This window comes from Bubalus kerabau, chromosome 1 (assembly GCF_029407905.1).
Source record: "Bubalus kerabau isolate K-KA32 ecotype Philippines breed swamp buffalo chromosome 1, PCC_UOA_SB_1v2, whole genome shotgun sequence".
Lineage (NCBI taxonomy): Eukaryota > Metazoa > Chordata > Mammalia > Artiodactyla > Bovidae > Bubalus > Bubalus kerabau.
This window is the reverse complement of record NC_073624.1, coordinates 156,931,801-156,948,227: the sequence shown is the minus strand read 5'-3', so window position 1 is coordinate 156,948,227 and position 16,427 is coordinate 156,931,801. Positions and strand designations below refer to the sequence as shown.

Genomic DNA, 16,427 nt, shown 5'->3' with positions numbered 1-16,427 from the left:
CAACCAGATCTGTCCACTCTTGAGTCCCCAAACTCTCATCTCTGCATCTTCACTTGCAACCTTTCTTGCTTTATCACACGCTCTCATTCTGGAAGCCCTTCTCAACTGTTCCACCAAGACCACCCCCTCCAACTCTAACTCCTCCAAAATCTATTCATTGGGAATTGCTGATGGGTGGAGAGAGCTTTGCAAAACAGACAGAACTGGATTTAAATCTTGCCTGTTAGTTACTTGACATAGGGCAAGTCACATGACCTCTTGATGCCTCCATTTGACTCACCTGCAAAACTGGAATGGAATTCCTTATCTTATAGAGTTGCCCAGGAGGTAAATGAGATAATACATGCCAAGTATGTGGTGAGCCCTGGCACATAGCAGGTGTCCCAGAAATGTGGGTTTCCTTTTGCTACATCCTGAAGATCTTTCTAAATTTACCCTCCTACCCACAAAGGGATAACTCCCAGTATAAGTGAGTCTCTTCTTGTTTCCTTTAGAAGGGTCACTTATATCAGAGTACTATGGCACAGGGACGCAAGTGTGACTTTTAAAAGTATACTTGCATGCCTGTGCAAGCTCAGTCACTTCAGTTGTGGCTGACTCTTTGCAACCCCATGGACTATAGCCCACCAGGCTCCTCCGTCCATGGGATTCTCCAGGCAAGAATACTGGAGTGGGTTGCCATGCCCTCCTCCAGGGGATCTTTCCCAACCAGGAATCAAACCCATGTCTCTTGCATCACAGGCAGAATCTCTACCACTGAGCCATTGGAGATGCCCAGAAGTGTACTTGCGGACAAATCTGAGTTTGAGTTTTGGCTCACTGCTAGAGCTGTGTACCATTGGACATGTTCCTTCACCTCTCTGAGCCTGTGTTTGGTAATATATAAAATGAAGGTCATAATAGTGACTACTTCAAAGGATCATTTTGAGGATTAAAAGCATTGGTAGTTGGTTTCGTTTGCAAAGTCTGAAATTAGTGGGCCAAATAAAAAAATAACTTTATTTTCTAAGTACTGCCTTCATCCACGGAGAAGGCGATGGCACCCCACTCCAGTACTCTTGCCTGGAAAATCCCATGGACAGAGGGGCCTGGTGGGCTGCAGTCCATGGGGTCACTAGGAGTCGGACACGACAGAGCGACTTCACTTTCACTTTTCACTTTCATGCATTGGAGAAGGAAATGGCAACCCACTCCATGTTCTTGCCTGGAGAATCCTAGGGACAGAGGAGCCTGGTGGGCTGCCGTCTCTGGGGTCGCACAGAGTCGGACACGACTGAAGCGACGCAGCAGCAGCAGCAGCAGCCTTCATCCATACCCTGATGAATCTCAGTTTCTTATTTTGTAATGACATCACAGGAAGAACCTCCCATATCCTTTCAAAATCTAAATGAAAACCCCAGTGTGGCTAAAAATCTCAGTTGGATAACTAATTCAATTGTCACATGCTACCCTTCCTCTCATACTAGTCAGGCATCAATCTGGGAGTCACGCCACGAGGGAGGGTACATGCTCTGCTCTTTCTCCCTCCTCTCCTTCCTCTCCTGGGATCCTGTCTCCTCAGGAGCTTTTGGGCCTGGAAAGAATAGAAACGAAAAGAGGATTGGTGGGCATTGGTTCTGGTGGTTAACTATCCCCAATTATAGCCCCAGGCATATAGTAAGATTACAGTTTCCTTTCCCCTTGAAGTTAGGTGGAGCCATGCGGCATGCTTTAGCACATGACATGTGAGCATGGATCCCAGAAGGATAGGTAGAGATGGACATGGAGAACACATGGGGAATATACTCCATTGTTACAAAGTGCTAATATTTGTGGACTACTTGTTACTTAGCATTAGCCTAGTCTAACTAACTGATAGAAATGGCTCTTCCATGGCCCAATCTTCACTGTCTCTGGTAATAATCTCTGTGTGACAGGTCCCAAACTGATCCTGGAACACATGCATGAGCTCTTCAGGAGACCCTACAGGAAGGAGGACTCTCCATTACACAGCCCCCACATCTGCTCCAACCTAATCTCATTTGATCTTTCTCAGCTGTCACCCTTGGTGATCTACCCCAAAGCCTCTTACTGCTAAGCTCCTTTCCCCTGCATCTAGGCTCTTGGATATGACTTGGCAGAATGGTTCAAGCCTGGCTGTATTCCAAGATGTCCACTCAACTCATGAGCAACTCATGCAATTTTACTGGACCAAATGCTGTGCCCTCTCTCCAACCTCATGTCTTTCTCTCTATTCACTTCCTATTGCCGTCATAACAAATAACTACAAACTGTGCCTTAACACAAAGACCTCCCAGTTCTGTAGGTCAGAAGTCCAAGGCATCAGCGGGGCTGTGTCATTTCTAGAGGCTCTAGGGGAGCATGTTTCCCTGTGTACCCAACTTCTAGAAGCCATCTGCATTGCTTGGGTCACAACACTCTTCCTCCAACTTTAAAGCCAGCAATGGCAAGTCAGGTCCCTTTCATACTCTGATTTCTCCTGCCTCTTCTGCCATCATCCCTGCCATCCCATTTCTCTCTGAGGGCAGCCAGGAAAGTTTCTCCACTTTCAAGGACTCTTGTGATTAGATTACGCCCAGATGGATAATCCAGGATAATCACATCGAAAGGTCTTTAACCTTAATCATATCTGCAATGTCCCTTTTGCCATGTAAGTTAACATATGTACAGGTTGCTGGAATGAAGACATAGACATCTTTGGGGTGAGGGGGGTGTGGATTTTTCCATCTACCACGCTCCCCAATTATCTTTTCCCCCTGTTCAGACCAGCAGAGGGAGCAGTTCTGATAAATTAAGCCAATAGATAAGATGCCATCTTCCTTTATCCAGCACTCCTCCATTGCTATGAGTGATTCTCTTAGAACCCCTTACATGGGTAGGGACAAACTCCCCTCTAGTCTCCCCCATGAGAAATGGGAGGGGAAAGTCACAGCACCACCACCCTAGTACTCCTTATTCCCATGAGATAAATTATTTCCATATTTAAATATTTCTATTTCCAGTAGAAATAAAATATAAGACATACATCATGTTAGATTTCCTACTAGTCACATTAAAATAAGGAAAAAGAAACAGGTGAATCTAATTTTAATATAATACTTCATTTCACTCAATCTATCCAAAATAATATTTCAACATCTATTAGTGTTAGTTGCTCAGTCGTGTCCAACTGTTTTCAATCCCATGGATTGTGGCCTGCCAAGCTTCTCTGTCCATGAGATTTTTCAGGCAAGAATACTGGAGTGGGTTTCCTTCCTCCAAAAGGTCAAGATCTCCTCAACCCAGGGATCAAACCCGTGTCTTCCAAACTGCAGGCAGACCGTTTACTGTCTGAGCCACCAGGGAAGCCCATGTCAACATCTAGTCATATAAAAATTATTAATGAAATACTTGACATCCTTTAATTGTACTTACTGTTGCAGTCCAGAGTGTAGTATACACTTCCAGCAGTCCTCAGCCTGGACTGAACAGCCGCCTGGGGCTAGCGGCTACCATATTGAGCAGCGCCAGCTCTAGACTTCCATTTGTATAGGCTGGGGCAATGCGGGGCCCAGGGGCCAGGCTACAGTGATGGGTGGAGGGAGAGGGGCCCATTTAGTAGCTTCTGGATGGGTGGGTGGGGCTGAGGGGTCTACACCTCTCTGCTTTGGCTGTTCTTTATAATACAGGTGTTTTCTGCCACTTACCCCTAACTTTATTTCATGATGGCCAATGCGTGCTTGCTCAGTCACTTCAGTCATGTCTGACTCTTTGCGACCCCATGGACTGTAGTCCACCAGGCTCCTCTGTCCATGGGATTTTCCTGGCAAGAATACTGGATTGGGTTCCCATGCCCTCTTCCAGGGGATTTTCCCAACCCAGGGATTGAACCCACTTCTCCTGCATTGTAGGCCAGTTCTTTACTGCTGAGCCACCAGGAAAGCCCTCATGATGGCCCATTCTTAGGCAATTCATCATGCTCTTAAACATGTAAAGTGTTTAGTTCAGTACTTAGTACATAGTCTATATTCATATGTTACTGTTATTCTACACAATGCCAAGTGCAGGGATGGACACACAGCAGGTGCCCAAAAAAGCAGCCGATGAATGAATTGGCTTTTACTTAATCTCCAAGTAGAACTTCTCAACTTCCATCAAGTTACACCAATGTGAGGCTCAGGGCCAATCACAAAGTAGGACTCAGGGAGCATCACCCACCTCACATGCACCCAGGGCCTGGTCCTGGACACTAACCACAGCAGGTGCTCAACAAGAGTGCACTTGCATTTCACAGAGAAGTTAGACAGGAGGGTTACTGTCTGGATATGGAAGTTAGACCCTCTTCCTCAAAGCAGGAAGCCACAGCCAACTGAGGAACTTAGAAAGTAGGTGACAATGAGGAATGTCAAAGCTAAAATAAGCGGCATCTGGGACTTTCCTGGAGGTTCCCTGGTTAAGAACCAGCGTGCAATGCAGAAGACTCGGGTCCAATCCCTGATCAGGGAACTAAGATCCCACATCCCACATGTCTTGGAGAAACTAAGTCTATGTGCCACAAAGACAGAGCCCACGCACTGTAACTAGGACTCAACACAGCCAAATAAATTTTTTTTTTTATTAAAATAAGTGGCTTCTGAAAGTCACCTCACCCAACTGCTCTGTTGTGTAGGTAGGGAAGCTGAGACTTGGAAATAGAAAGGAATACACATCCCGGGAGACAACCCAAGTCCCCTGACCCAGGAGTGAGAGCTCAGATGGGAATTAAAGGCTCAGAAATGCTCCTCATGGATTGTAGTGCAGGCAAAAATAAAACATTCTGGCTAGAAGACAGAGGGGTCCTGAGAAGTGGGTCTGAAAGGTCTCATCTTGACTCTGCCTCCAACTTCCCGTGTAATTTTGAGAAAGCCCCCTTCCTTCTGGGGTCCCATCAGCTCCAAGAGGACACGAAGAAGAAGCCAATCAAATGAGACTCTGCTGAGCTGCTACCAAGAAGCTCAGCCCAAGACCCACTTTTCAGACGGGAAAACTAAGGTCCAGAGATGGCAAGGGACTGAGGTAAGATCACCCAGCAAATCAGTGGCAGATCCTCACTTAGGGCTCTTTTCTGCTATGCCAGGAAGTATCCCTCAGATAACAGCACTCACTTCCTCTTTAATTCTGAGCTGAAAGCAGGGGCAAGTACCACTCCTTGGAAGGTAGAAGGGGAGTAGGAGGTATCTGAAGGACAGGTGGACAGTAAGCTGATTTTCTAAGCAGGGCTCTGACATGGGGGGAAAAAAACTGAGTGTTCAAGGAGCAGGCTGAGATGAGAGCTGACAGCCAACAATCAGCCCTAGAGAAAAATGCAAATGAAATGAAGCCAAGGAGGAGAAATGTAGAAACCTGAGGCTGGTTCCACCAAGTACACACACACGCACACACACACACAGCCTCGCATCCCACGTCATTCAATTCCCCTGCGTGTTCTAAACCTAGATGATCAGATAATAAGAGGTTGAGTGGTATGCATAACATTAAGTTGATTAAATTTGTTTACTGATAATTCTTTCAGGTTCCCATGAATATCGTGTAATTTCCTTGCTGTATTTCAAACAGATTTGGGCTAATGCATTATTGACAGCACCCTTGCAGACCATCTCGACAATGTCATTCAGGATAATTATTTCACAACAGATTTCCAGAGCCCCTGGTTCCTGTTGGGATTCACTTGGGCATAAATTACAGAGCCGAATATTTAATCAGTGTCCCCATTAGAACCCCGTGGCTTATTTTTAGGAATTGAGGAGGGAGAATGGGAGGGAGAGGGGGTATTTGTATTATTACAACATGAATACATTTCTTCTGTTCTGGGTTTTTTTTTTTTTTTTACCCCCAAAGCTCAACCAAGCTGAAAAGCAGCCTGAAGCATCCTTGCCTTTTTTAGAAATAAACACAAGCATTAATCTTTTGACTGCATTAAATTAAATATTAATGTTAACGGATCACATAATGCGGAGTTAAAAAAACGATTAACATTTACACCACAGTCTCTCCCTGTGACTTTTCCCTTACACAAATTAGTCCCTCTCCTAAGTAATAACACATAAGCAGTGGCACCTTGGGAAGAAGGCAGAACCGGGAGACTGGGGCCAGATGACTGTTCGGAGCATTTCTTAGGATGAACTGGGGCAGAGGCAGCCAATGAGCAGACGGGCCTCCCTCTCAGGCAGTTCAGCCGTAACTGAGGTGTGATGTGGTTGCTCCCTTGCAAGGAATAATCTCAGGGCTAATTAGCAATGCCAAGAGCTGTGCCGGGATGGGGCAGTGTTTACATTTCCAGCTATTTGGTTCAAGCAGCAGAATCAATCATGCAGTGAGCCTGTGCTGGGCCCATTCCCAACCCCCAAGTGATGCCTCACTGCCGGCCTCACACTGCCATCCAGCCTCTCCACCATCATGCCCGGAGAGCCATCAATCCAGGCTGCGTGGCCTCCTAACTGCCTGTGCCAGCCACCTCCCCAAGGCCTGCACAGACTGACCTCCTCTGAACCCTGTGAAGTTGGCCATCGCCCCTTCTTTTTAAAAGGGTGCTCCCTGGGTTTTTGAGACTTCTTTGACCCCTCTTTTTGACTGAAATTATGTGTTATCCACTGCCTGGCCCATCAGAAGCCACCAGACAATATCGGTCCACTCCTCCCCTTCCTTCTCCTCATTCTCTTTCCCGCTAACTGCTGATTCCAGCTCTGGCTGCCCCTCCCCAACTGCCTCATTCAGACCTATCCCACATCCCAGGCCCACTGAGTGGCCTGGTTGTCCACATGCAGCCTCTCCCTGTTCCCCCAGGCTTCCCACCTTACCACTGCCAGAGACCACACAGGTTAATTCAGCATCTCTGCAGGTCCTAGGGCCTCCAGGAGAAAATCTCCCTGCAGCCTTCACAACCAGCCCCAACTCTGAGTCACTCACTGCTAAACACCCTCTGTCCTGGCCATATGAGAGTCATCATCACAAATGACTTCTGTCTGTGGAGAGGAGGGATGAGGCCAGGACACCTTTCCGCCTTCACGAAACCTTCCTGTGAACCCAAAGGTGGCCATAGCGTGGGCAACCTCAAGGACCCTGCCCTGAGGAGGGAACTGTGTGTGAATCTGCTCTGCAAGAATAAAGAGATCCAGTGCCCTGGGAGTGATCTGAGAATCTCTGTGGAGGATTGGCATTTGGGCCAGGCCTTGGAGAAATAATAGGATTTCCCAATAGGCAGAGAATGTTCATTTTATCCACTTATCTAGCCTGATTGGCACTTGCCAACAAGAAGAGGGAAATGGGACTGGGCCATGGCAGAACCTCTCACAGGGTCCCAGAGTCACCTTCCTCTTCCCTATGAGGAAGCAGTGGTGGTTCTAGTTCAAGGAAGTTCCTCAAGGTCAGCAGCTGCTGCTGAATTGTCTGCTTTACCAAACCTGCTTCTCAAACCTGGGGCCCTGAGCTCTCCCAGCCTGGGCCAGAAGAGGGTGATGCCCATTTCCTGCCCAAGTCATCAGCAACCTCTTCCCACCATTCACTGCATGGGACGTGGACTGAGTTCCAACCCCAACTCAGCCATGTACCAGTGAGGTGACCTTGGACAGGTCTTTGGAACAAACAAGCCTCCGATTCTTCATGTGCAGAAAGGGATTAGCAACACTCCCCCATCACAGGCATGCAGATGACATATGGAGAAGGGCGCTGGGAATGCCAAGCCCTGGGCTCCAGCACAGCCCCCCTCTGTGGTCCTGGGAGCCGGCAGGGACGTGCCCAGCTGGAGTCCGTGGTGACACCGGTGCCCTGACTGCCTGGCAAGCACACCTCTGCCCTCCAGAGCTCCCCTGCTCAGCTCACTACACAGCCTATAAGCGGGGGCCCTCTGGGCCTCCACACCTCCCCCTCCTTTGCAAGGTGCAGACTGAGGCCTGGAGAGCTGGGCTGCCTGTGAGCATGTTAACAGCGAACGCGGCCCACACCTGCTGCCTCCTGTCTTCCAGGCCCCACAGGAGCCTTGCTCGTCTCTGCTGTGCAGCCTTGACTCGCCAGTACTCAAGGGCCAGACCACCAGAGGGCCAGGCTGGCCTGTGGCCCTCTGTTTTTGCTGCTTTCTGTTATGTTTTCATTTTCTGAGTAGTACATGTATGTGCTTTAACAACTCAAATGGTACCAAAGGGGATATGGTAACCAGTAAGTCTCACTCCCATCCACCTTCAACACCAGTGCCTCAGATGCCCTGTCCAGGGGCACGTCCTATAGCCAGAGGCATCTTACATATATTCAAATATGTCTATATCTTCTTCGTACAAATTTTAACATATTATATACAGTTTTCTACCTTGTTTGTTTCACTTACCGTATCTGACAGATTATCCCAAATCAGTGCATGAACATTCTCCTCACTTCTCTGTCGTGTCTGACTCTTTGCAACCCCATGGCCTGTAGCCTGCCAGGCTCCTCTGTCCGTGGGATTCTCCAGGCAACAGTACTGGAGTGGGTAGCCATTCCCTCCTCCAGGGATTCTTTTTGACAGTGCAGGATATTTGATTGCATGGACGCATCTATTTGTGGATCTATAGCTGCTTCCAGTCTGTGTGCTAAGCCACTTCAGTCGTGTCTTTTTGTGACCCTACGGACACGCCAGGCTCCTCTGTCCATGGGATTCTCCAGGCAAGAATACCGAAGTGGATTGCCATGCCCTCCCCCAGGGGATCTTCCTGACCCAAGGATCAAACCTGTGTCTCTTACCTCTCCTGCATTGGTAGGCAGGTTCTTTATCACTAGCACCACCTGGACTTGAGTACAAATGCTAAACTGTTTCTTTTGCCAGATTTCTTGGGTATCTGATATATCTTTTTCCCACAGAAAACTTATATTGAATCTTGATTCTATGCAGAAAATCCTCTCTGATCCCAACACAGTCCTCTACCTCAGCACTGATATTTCTTGACTAAAAGAACATCCCAATGCATGTTTGGAGGTAGCAATTTTGATATGAATTTATCACAATAGCATATCAATACCAAGATAGTAGACACACATCCCTGATTAGTATTCCGATAGTTCACTACATCTCTGAGCACTTAACTAATTTTGAAATTTACCTCAATCTCTATCTCTTGCTGAGCTTCAACCTTTCCTTAGGCCTTATCCATTCCTCTGGCCTCAATCTTATCTATTTTTCTTAGTCTCTGTTTTCATGAAGGCATGAACTGATGCTTTAGCCCATGAATCCACCCACATACAATCCTTATATGTTTTCCTATTCTGTCTCTATAGCTCCAACTGCAGAATATCACCATTCCAGTAAAAAGAGAAGATTTCTGTTTTCCTATTAGTTCCTATATTCATTTTAGGCAGTTCTACACTCCTGAATATTCATTGGAAACACTGATGCTAAAGTTGAAGCTCCAATACTTTGGCCAGCCTTGTACTTTAAAAATCAGAGCTGCACCTCAGAATGGGAGAAAATAATAGCAAATGAAACAACTGACAAAGGATTAATTTCCAAAATATACAAGCAGCTCATACTACTCAATACCAGAAAAACAAACAACCCAATCAAAAAGTGGGAAAAGACCTAAACAGACATTTCTCCGAAGAAGACATGCAGATGGCTAACAAACGCATGAGAAGATGCTCAACATCGCTCATTATTAGAGAAATGCAAATCAAAACTACAAAGAGATATCACCTCACACTGGTCAGAATGGCCCTCATCAAAAAATCTACAAACAATAAATGCTGGAGAGGGTGTGGAGAAAAGGGAGCACTCTTGCACTGTTGGTGGGAATGTAAATTGATACAGCCACTATGGAAGATGGTATGGAGATTCCTTAAAAAATTAGGAATAGAACCACCATATGACCCAGCAATCCCACGCCTAGGCATATACCCTGAGGAAACCAAAATTGAAAAAGACACATGTAGCCCATTGCTCATTGCAGCACTATTTACAATAGCTAGAATATGGAAGCAACCTAGATGTCCATCGACAGATGAATGGATAAAGGAGTTGTGGTACATACACACAATGGAATATTACTCAGCCATAAAAAGGAACACATTTGAGTTAGTTCTAATGAACCTAGAAACTATTATACAGAGTGAAGTGGAGTCAAAGAGAAAGATAAATACCATATTCTAACGCATATATATGGAATCTAGAAAAATGGTACTGAAGAATTTATTTGCAGGGAAGCAATGGAGAAACAGACATAGAGAACAGACTTACGGACATGGGGGGAGGGGAGGAGAGGGTGAGATGTATGGAAAGAGTAACATGGAAACTTACATTACCATATGTAAAATAGATAGCCAACGGGGATTTGCTGTATAGCTTAGGAAACTCAAACAGGGGCTCTGTATCAACCTAGCAGGGTGGGATGGGGCGGGAGATGGGAGGGAGTTTCAAAGGGAGGGGATATATGTCTACCTATGGCTGATTCATGTTGAGGTTTGACAGAAAACAGTAAAATTCTGTAAAGCAATTATCCTTCAATAAAAATAAATAAATTTTTTTAAAAATCAGAGCTGCAGGAAACCCCCACTGCAAACACATCCTGGCACACGACAAGTCCACAGTCGGCCGGCAGAAGTCATCTATCCAGTCCATTCCCCAGGTCCTGCCTCCTCCATGAAGCCGTCAAATACCTTTCCTTTGATGGATAAGGAAACTATGCCCAGGTTTTGTGACTTACCCAATGACCCTCAGCTGATTGATAACAGAGTGAGAAACCCAGGCTTTTCCACTCCAGGAATTATTTGAATTTTCAGTTTAAAAAATCATCCAAATAATTTAAAAAGTAATAATTACGCATTTACTTGGCTGTGCCGGGTCCCCGTTGTGGCACACCAGATCTCTCAGTTGGGGCCTGTGGGATCTAGTTCCCCGGCCAGGGGGCAGACCCAGGCCCCCTGCGTTAGGAGCACAAAGTCTTAGCCACGGGACCGCAGGGGAGTCCCCATCCAAATTCTTCACCTTACTGATAGGGAAACTGAGGGCCTTCAGGAAGGAGGATATGCCTCCTCAGAACCTAAGGCAGTGCTTCTCAAACACCAGCGCTCCCTGAAGGGCTTGATACAGCAGTGCTGGGCCCCACGCCCCGAGTTCCTGACTCAGCGGGTCTGGCAGGGGGGCTGAGAAGCTGTGTTTCGCGTTTCCAGGCGCCGCTGAAGCTGCTGACCACACTTTAAGCACCACTGTCCTAAGAGGCCGGGTGTTGCTTCAGGTGACACAGGGGAGGCTGTGTGAATTCTGACCCCACACCCAACCCTCCACTCACCCAGGGTTTTAACAGAGCAACGGTAATTTTTTGTGCTGTGGATCAGATCGGCTTTTTTTTTTTTTAATTGCTGTTTGACTGTTTAAATACTGTTTTGTGGGAACAACAGGAATGTATCATGAAGATGCCTTATCATTTGGTGACAGGAAGCTCCCTTTCATTTCCCTGGAGCATGGTGGTCACCCACTGCAGGGAATGGGGATAGGGGATGGGGGTGAAGCCCCAGGACACGAACGATGCTGTCAAGGCAGGACAAGGGCCTTTTCAGCCAGTCTCCACCCCACGTACATCATACGGAGTGGGGCCTGCTGAGGAGGGGTGTCATATCTGGTGTGTCCCCAGAAGGGCAGCATGGCAGCCCCCCACCGTGGCTGCACCTCCGGTTCTCCTGCCACCCTGCAACCTGGGCTCTGACTCACTGCTGCTCCGGAGAGAGACGGTGCTCACGGCCTGAACTTGGTGACCAGCTGCCCCCACCCTCACTCCCAGAGCTCCCAAGCATGCTGTCATCTGAAGATCTGGGCCTGGACTCCCAGGAGTCTAAGCCCCTTTCTCCACAGGACAGGAGGACAGAAGCAGCTATCAGTGCAGAAATATGCTGGAAATGTGCCAGGTAAGGTTTCAGCAGCATCATGGTCCACGGGATGGGGACTTTGAAGGCCTCTAGCATTTTCCATTGACATACACCAATGGCTGCCCCATGACCAAGTGTTCTTACTATGTAATAAACACCTGTGTGACTCTTGGGGAGGCACAGCCCTTCTCCCAATTCAGAAAACAAGGCAGGCCTGACAGGCGTTTAGTATTCTCCTACACATCTGTGCAGCTGAAATCCAGTATGTCACCCAGGAAGAATGGATCAGATATTCAGGATGTGCAAGAGGCACAGAGAGGCAAGGTCAGGAGAGAACAGATGCCAGAGATGAGGCAGCTCCTGTGTCCCCAGGGTGTCCATGTGTGACCCCAAGCACAGTGAGGTCAGAGGCAGCACAGCTCTCCCCACCTGCCTTACCCTGGTTTCCCAGCTTTCTCTGAGACACCATACTCTTTCAAGAAAGTCCTTTCCTACTTAAACCAGCCAGAGTCCAATTCTGTTGCTGGAGACAGTGAACTTGGCAATGTTCACCCCAACATCAGAATCCTGTGAAGCTGAGAGGAACTTCCATCCCCATGTCATCAGAAGAGCTGACCAGCTCTGGAGGGTTCTAGGGCTTCAGCTTAGCTTGTTGGCCATAATCATCTCTATGCTTAAGCACCTATTATGTCCTCTTCAGAGCTGTCGCCTCCACTATCCTGCCTCACTATCAGGACGCACAGGTCGAGGCAGACACAGGGGAGGCTGCAGGAGGACAAAGGATAGGAAGGCATAGCGACCTCAGGGCACCTGAGGGCATTTTATTCCATTATCACTACTATTAACGATAATAATAAAAACTGCTGCTTTTAAGTTGACTGTGCAAGCTCTGTGCTAAACACTTCCTACACATCACGCGACTCTGTAAGGCAGATACTGTGATACACATTCTGGTATTAAGAAAATTAGCCCAGCAAAGAGGTTATCTGCCTAAGGGCATCCAACTGCTAAGCACAGAAGCTGGACTTGAATCCAGATCTGTCTGGCTCCAAAGCCAGAACTCTTGGCCATTGTATTGAATGGCTCCCCACTGTCCTGCCACTGTCTCTGGACAAGCCACCTAAGCCCCTCCAGACTCCAAGGTCACCAGCTACGGTCACTGCGACAGTGAAGTTAGACTCTCCAGGACGAAACCCAGAGCCCTTAAGACTAGGTTCTTGTGAGTCCAGCTCTGGTGAGGGAAGACATTTCCTTAGAAGCTAGATGTCCTGAACCGCAGCGCCTAAGCTTAATAGACAGGTTCACATCCCCCCAGCCATGCAGCCCTGATTCTGCAGCCTCAGCACTAAAAAATCCTCTCCTGCTCTTGGGGCTGTCTTAAAGGCAAGGTAGCTGGTCAGACAGATGGGCGTGGTCATATGGTTAACTTGGATGCTGATTCACTCCACCTCCTAATTGAGAAGGATTCTAATTACAAAGCTTGCAAAGTGGCGAGTCCTGGGGACTGGTAGGATCAGCCAGCTAAGCTCCTTCTCTTGCTTTGCCCAAGGGGCAGTGTGGAAAGATGGCACAGGGCGAGGGTGTGGGGGCCAGCTGGCACAGAGGAGGGGGCCTGGATGCTTGGCATCTTGGCTGGGGGCCCAAACAGCTGACTCTGCCCTTTCACGGGGCTCAGAGGAGGTAGAGCCACACCCCAGCCCCAGCCCAGCGGGGCCAATTAGAGCATTTATGGTAAAACATGCAGAGGGGATGTACCTCCATCTCCATCTTGCTGCATTTGCTGAAGAAGCACCTGTGACATTACACAGATTAATACTCCACTAAGCAAATTAATCCTAGGGATTTCACTCACTACCTGTGGCTTACACATTTTAATGGGCTCTAAACCACCACCTGAACTGATGCAAGAGTGTGGTGATGCAAGGAAAGACATCAGAAGCAGCGCCAACCATAGGTGTAGTTTCTGGAACAAGGAAGGAGGGGGCACCACATCCCATGTGCCAAAGGGGTGAGGAGGAAGGGGCCATCTTTCAGTTGCCTATGGTATTTCCATCTGCATTCAAGGGGGTGGGAGAAAGGATGAAGAGGCAACCCATGGCCTCTTCTTTGCCTCTGAATCTCTCATGTTGTCCATGGTTCAAATCTCACACTGATTCAACACCTTAAAAGCTTTGATTGCATCTCTATTCCTGCCTTGCAAATAAGTTCATCAGTACCATCTTTCGAGAGTCCATATATGCACAGTAATATATCTGTTTTCCTCTTTCTGACCCACTTCACTCTGTATGACAGACTCTAGGTTCATCCACATCTATACAAATGACCTAATTGCATTCCTTCTCATGGTTGAATCATATTCCATTGTGTAAATGTACCACATCTTTAATCATTCATCTGTCGTTGTATAGTAGAAATTGTAACAAAACATTGTAAAGCAATTAAACTCCAATTTTAAAAATAAATTTGTAAATAAAGGCAAAGGCTCTGATTGGGCACCTGGTGTGTGTCACTTCCTGGGCTAGGCGGTAGGACACGCTTAGAGATGGCTGCGTTGTAAGAAAGAAGAACCCAGTGAAACTCCATTGGTTAGGAGTGGAGGCAGTCTTGCTGTGAAGGTGCAGAGCGGGAACAGGATCTCCTGGGAAGCGGCAGGGGCTCAGAGCCAGACTCTCAGCCCATTCCTTCCAGGGAGTGGCTGCTCCCTTTCTCTCTACACACCTGCTGTTCTCCTCTCCCTCCACAAACTGGCTTCTCCTCTTCCGGCACACCATCTTCCTTGCAGCCTCCCAAACATGGCAGTCTCAGCTCTGTCCCCCAAGCTAATGACCTTCCAACTCAACTCCGGCAGTTAATGGGCTCAGTCACTGTGTCTCAACTCAGATTTCCAGGAGAAAGGACTGACTGGCCAAGGTGGAGTCTCCTGAACATCCCTGCTCTTCCTAGGCTCACCAATGGCTTTCACTTCTTGAAACTGTCCTTCTTGGCCTCTAGGACTGAGCTTGAGTCATCTTTCCTCCGACCCCTGACCATCCCTCTCCCGCCACTCCCATTGTTTATACTCTGCTAGCAACCTCTGGGCATGGCTTCCACTCCACACAAGTGCTACCCTTGAACTTGGGATCTGGCACTTTGAGAGGGGTCCACTCTGGCCCTCCTGCATCACACCCCTCTCTCCCTGCGGTGAGGAGTCCAACGACCCAAAGAGATGTAACTACCCAGACATCAGGCTTCCCGTCCAGACTAGCACCGTCCAATAGAACATTCTACAGGGATGTTCTCTAGGCACTGGCCAATGGTAGCCACTAGCTTCATGTGGCAAAGAAGTCCTGGAAACATGGCCACTACAGCTGAGGGACGGAAGCTTTTATGTGACTTAAGTCTGCCTCCCAGCTGGTCTCTCAGTCCTGCCAGACTTCTTTTCTAAGCCCTCACCACAGCAGTCTTGAGTCACTCTCCCGACTATAAAGCACCAAGTGACCCTCTCATCTGTATTTCAGGACAAAGTCTAGCTTTTCAGCCTAACAGTCAGTTTTTGTAATCCTGCTTCATCGTCCACTCTTCCTCCTGCTTCCACACAGCAGTGGCTGCACAACGTTCTTTGAACAAGCCTTGCCTTTCTCACCTCCGTGGCTTGTGAAGACTGTCCCCTCAGCCCAAAGCGGTTCTCTACCCTGCGCTCACTCCAGTGCTGGTAAACTTCTATTCATCCCTCAAAGCCCCAAGTGCACCATCCCCTCACCAGCTTCCTGTGTCCTGCCATGACCCTGTTCTTCTCTCTCCAGCTTACCCATGTCCTCTGCAGTGCTCAGATCCCAAGCCCAGGCCTACATTAGCTTTGGGTAGACCTGGACCTGTGGAGATTTAACACTGAGATGCTGTCCATACCACTGCTATTTAAATACCAATTCCTCTCAAGGTCCCATGTACATGCAAGCATCCCTGGAGGCCTCTACAAAGCAGTGTTTGTCATTTCGCACAAGCATGTGTTTGAATCTCCTTCTGGAAGGCTAGTGTGCAGGAGGAGCTGTGCAGCTGTTTCAGAAGCCCAACTTAGACACTTGACGCTCATTTCTCAACACATATTGGTTATTCTCTGTTATTTATAAGATAAAGTAATTTTTTAAAGGAAAAAGTTTTTATTCACGAAAAAATGCCACTCACATCTACCAGCCAAAAAGAGTTATACCAGAGTTCTATACACACAAACTAAGATGGCCTCAGGATGTAGCCTCCTACATCCCATGAGTGTCCTGCAGTGGTTCTCAGAGGGTAATTCCTGGACCAGAGCATCAGCATCACCTGGGAACCTGTTAGATACACCAGTTATCAGCTCCTCTCAGACCTGCTCAACCAAAAACTCTGGGGTGGGGCCCAGCCCTTTGTGTTTTGTTTTGTTTTTAATTTTATTTTATTTTTAAACCTGAAACACTGTATTAGTTTTGCCAAACATCAAAACGAATCCGCCACAGGTATACATGTGCTCCCCATCCTGAACCCTCCTCCCTCCTCCCTCCCCACACCATCCCTCTGGGTCGTCCCAGTGCACCAGCCCCAAGCATCCAGTATCGTGCATTGAACCTGGACTGGCA

The 16,427-nt window shown here is 47.8% G+C and overlaps 1 long non-coding RNA gene across 1 annotated transcript in view; it reads right to left on the bottom strand.

Moving 5' to 3' along the window:
- LOC129641837 (uncharacterized) overlaps positions 1 to 11,947 on the bottom strand; it is a 56,524-nt gene extending 44,577 nt beyond the window's left edge. Inside the window, exon 1 of the long non-coding RNA XR_008709477.1 lies at positions 10,680 to 11,947. This is a non-coding gene — a long non-coding RNA (uncharacterized LOC129641837). The remainder of the gene's footprint in view (positions 1 to 10,679) is intronic.
- Between the last annotated feature and the right edge of the window lie 4,480 nt (positions 11,948 to 16,427).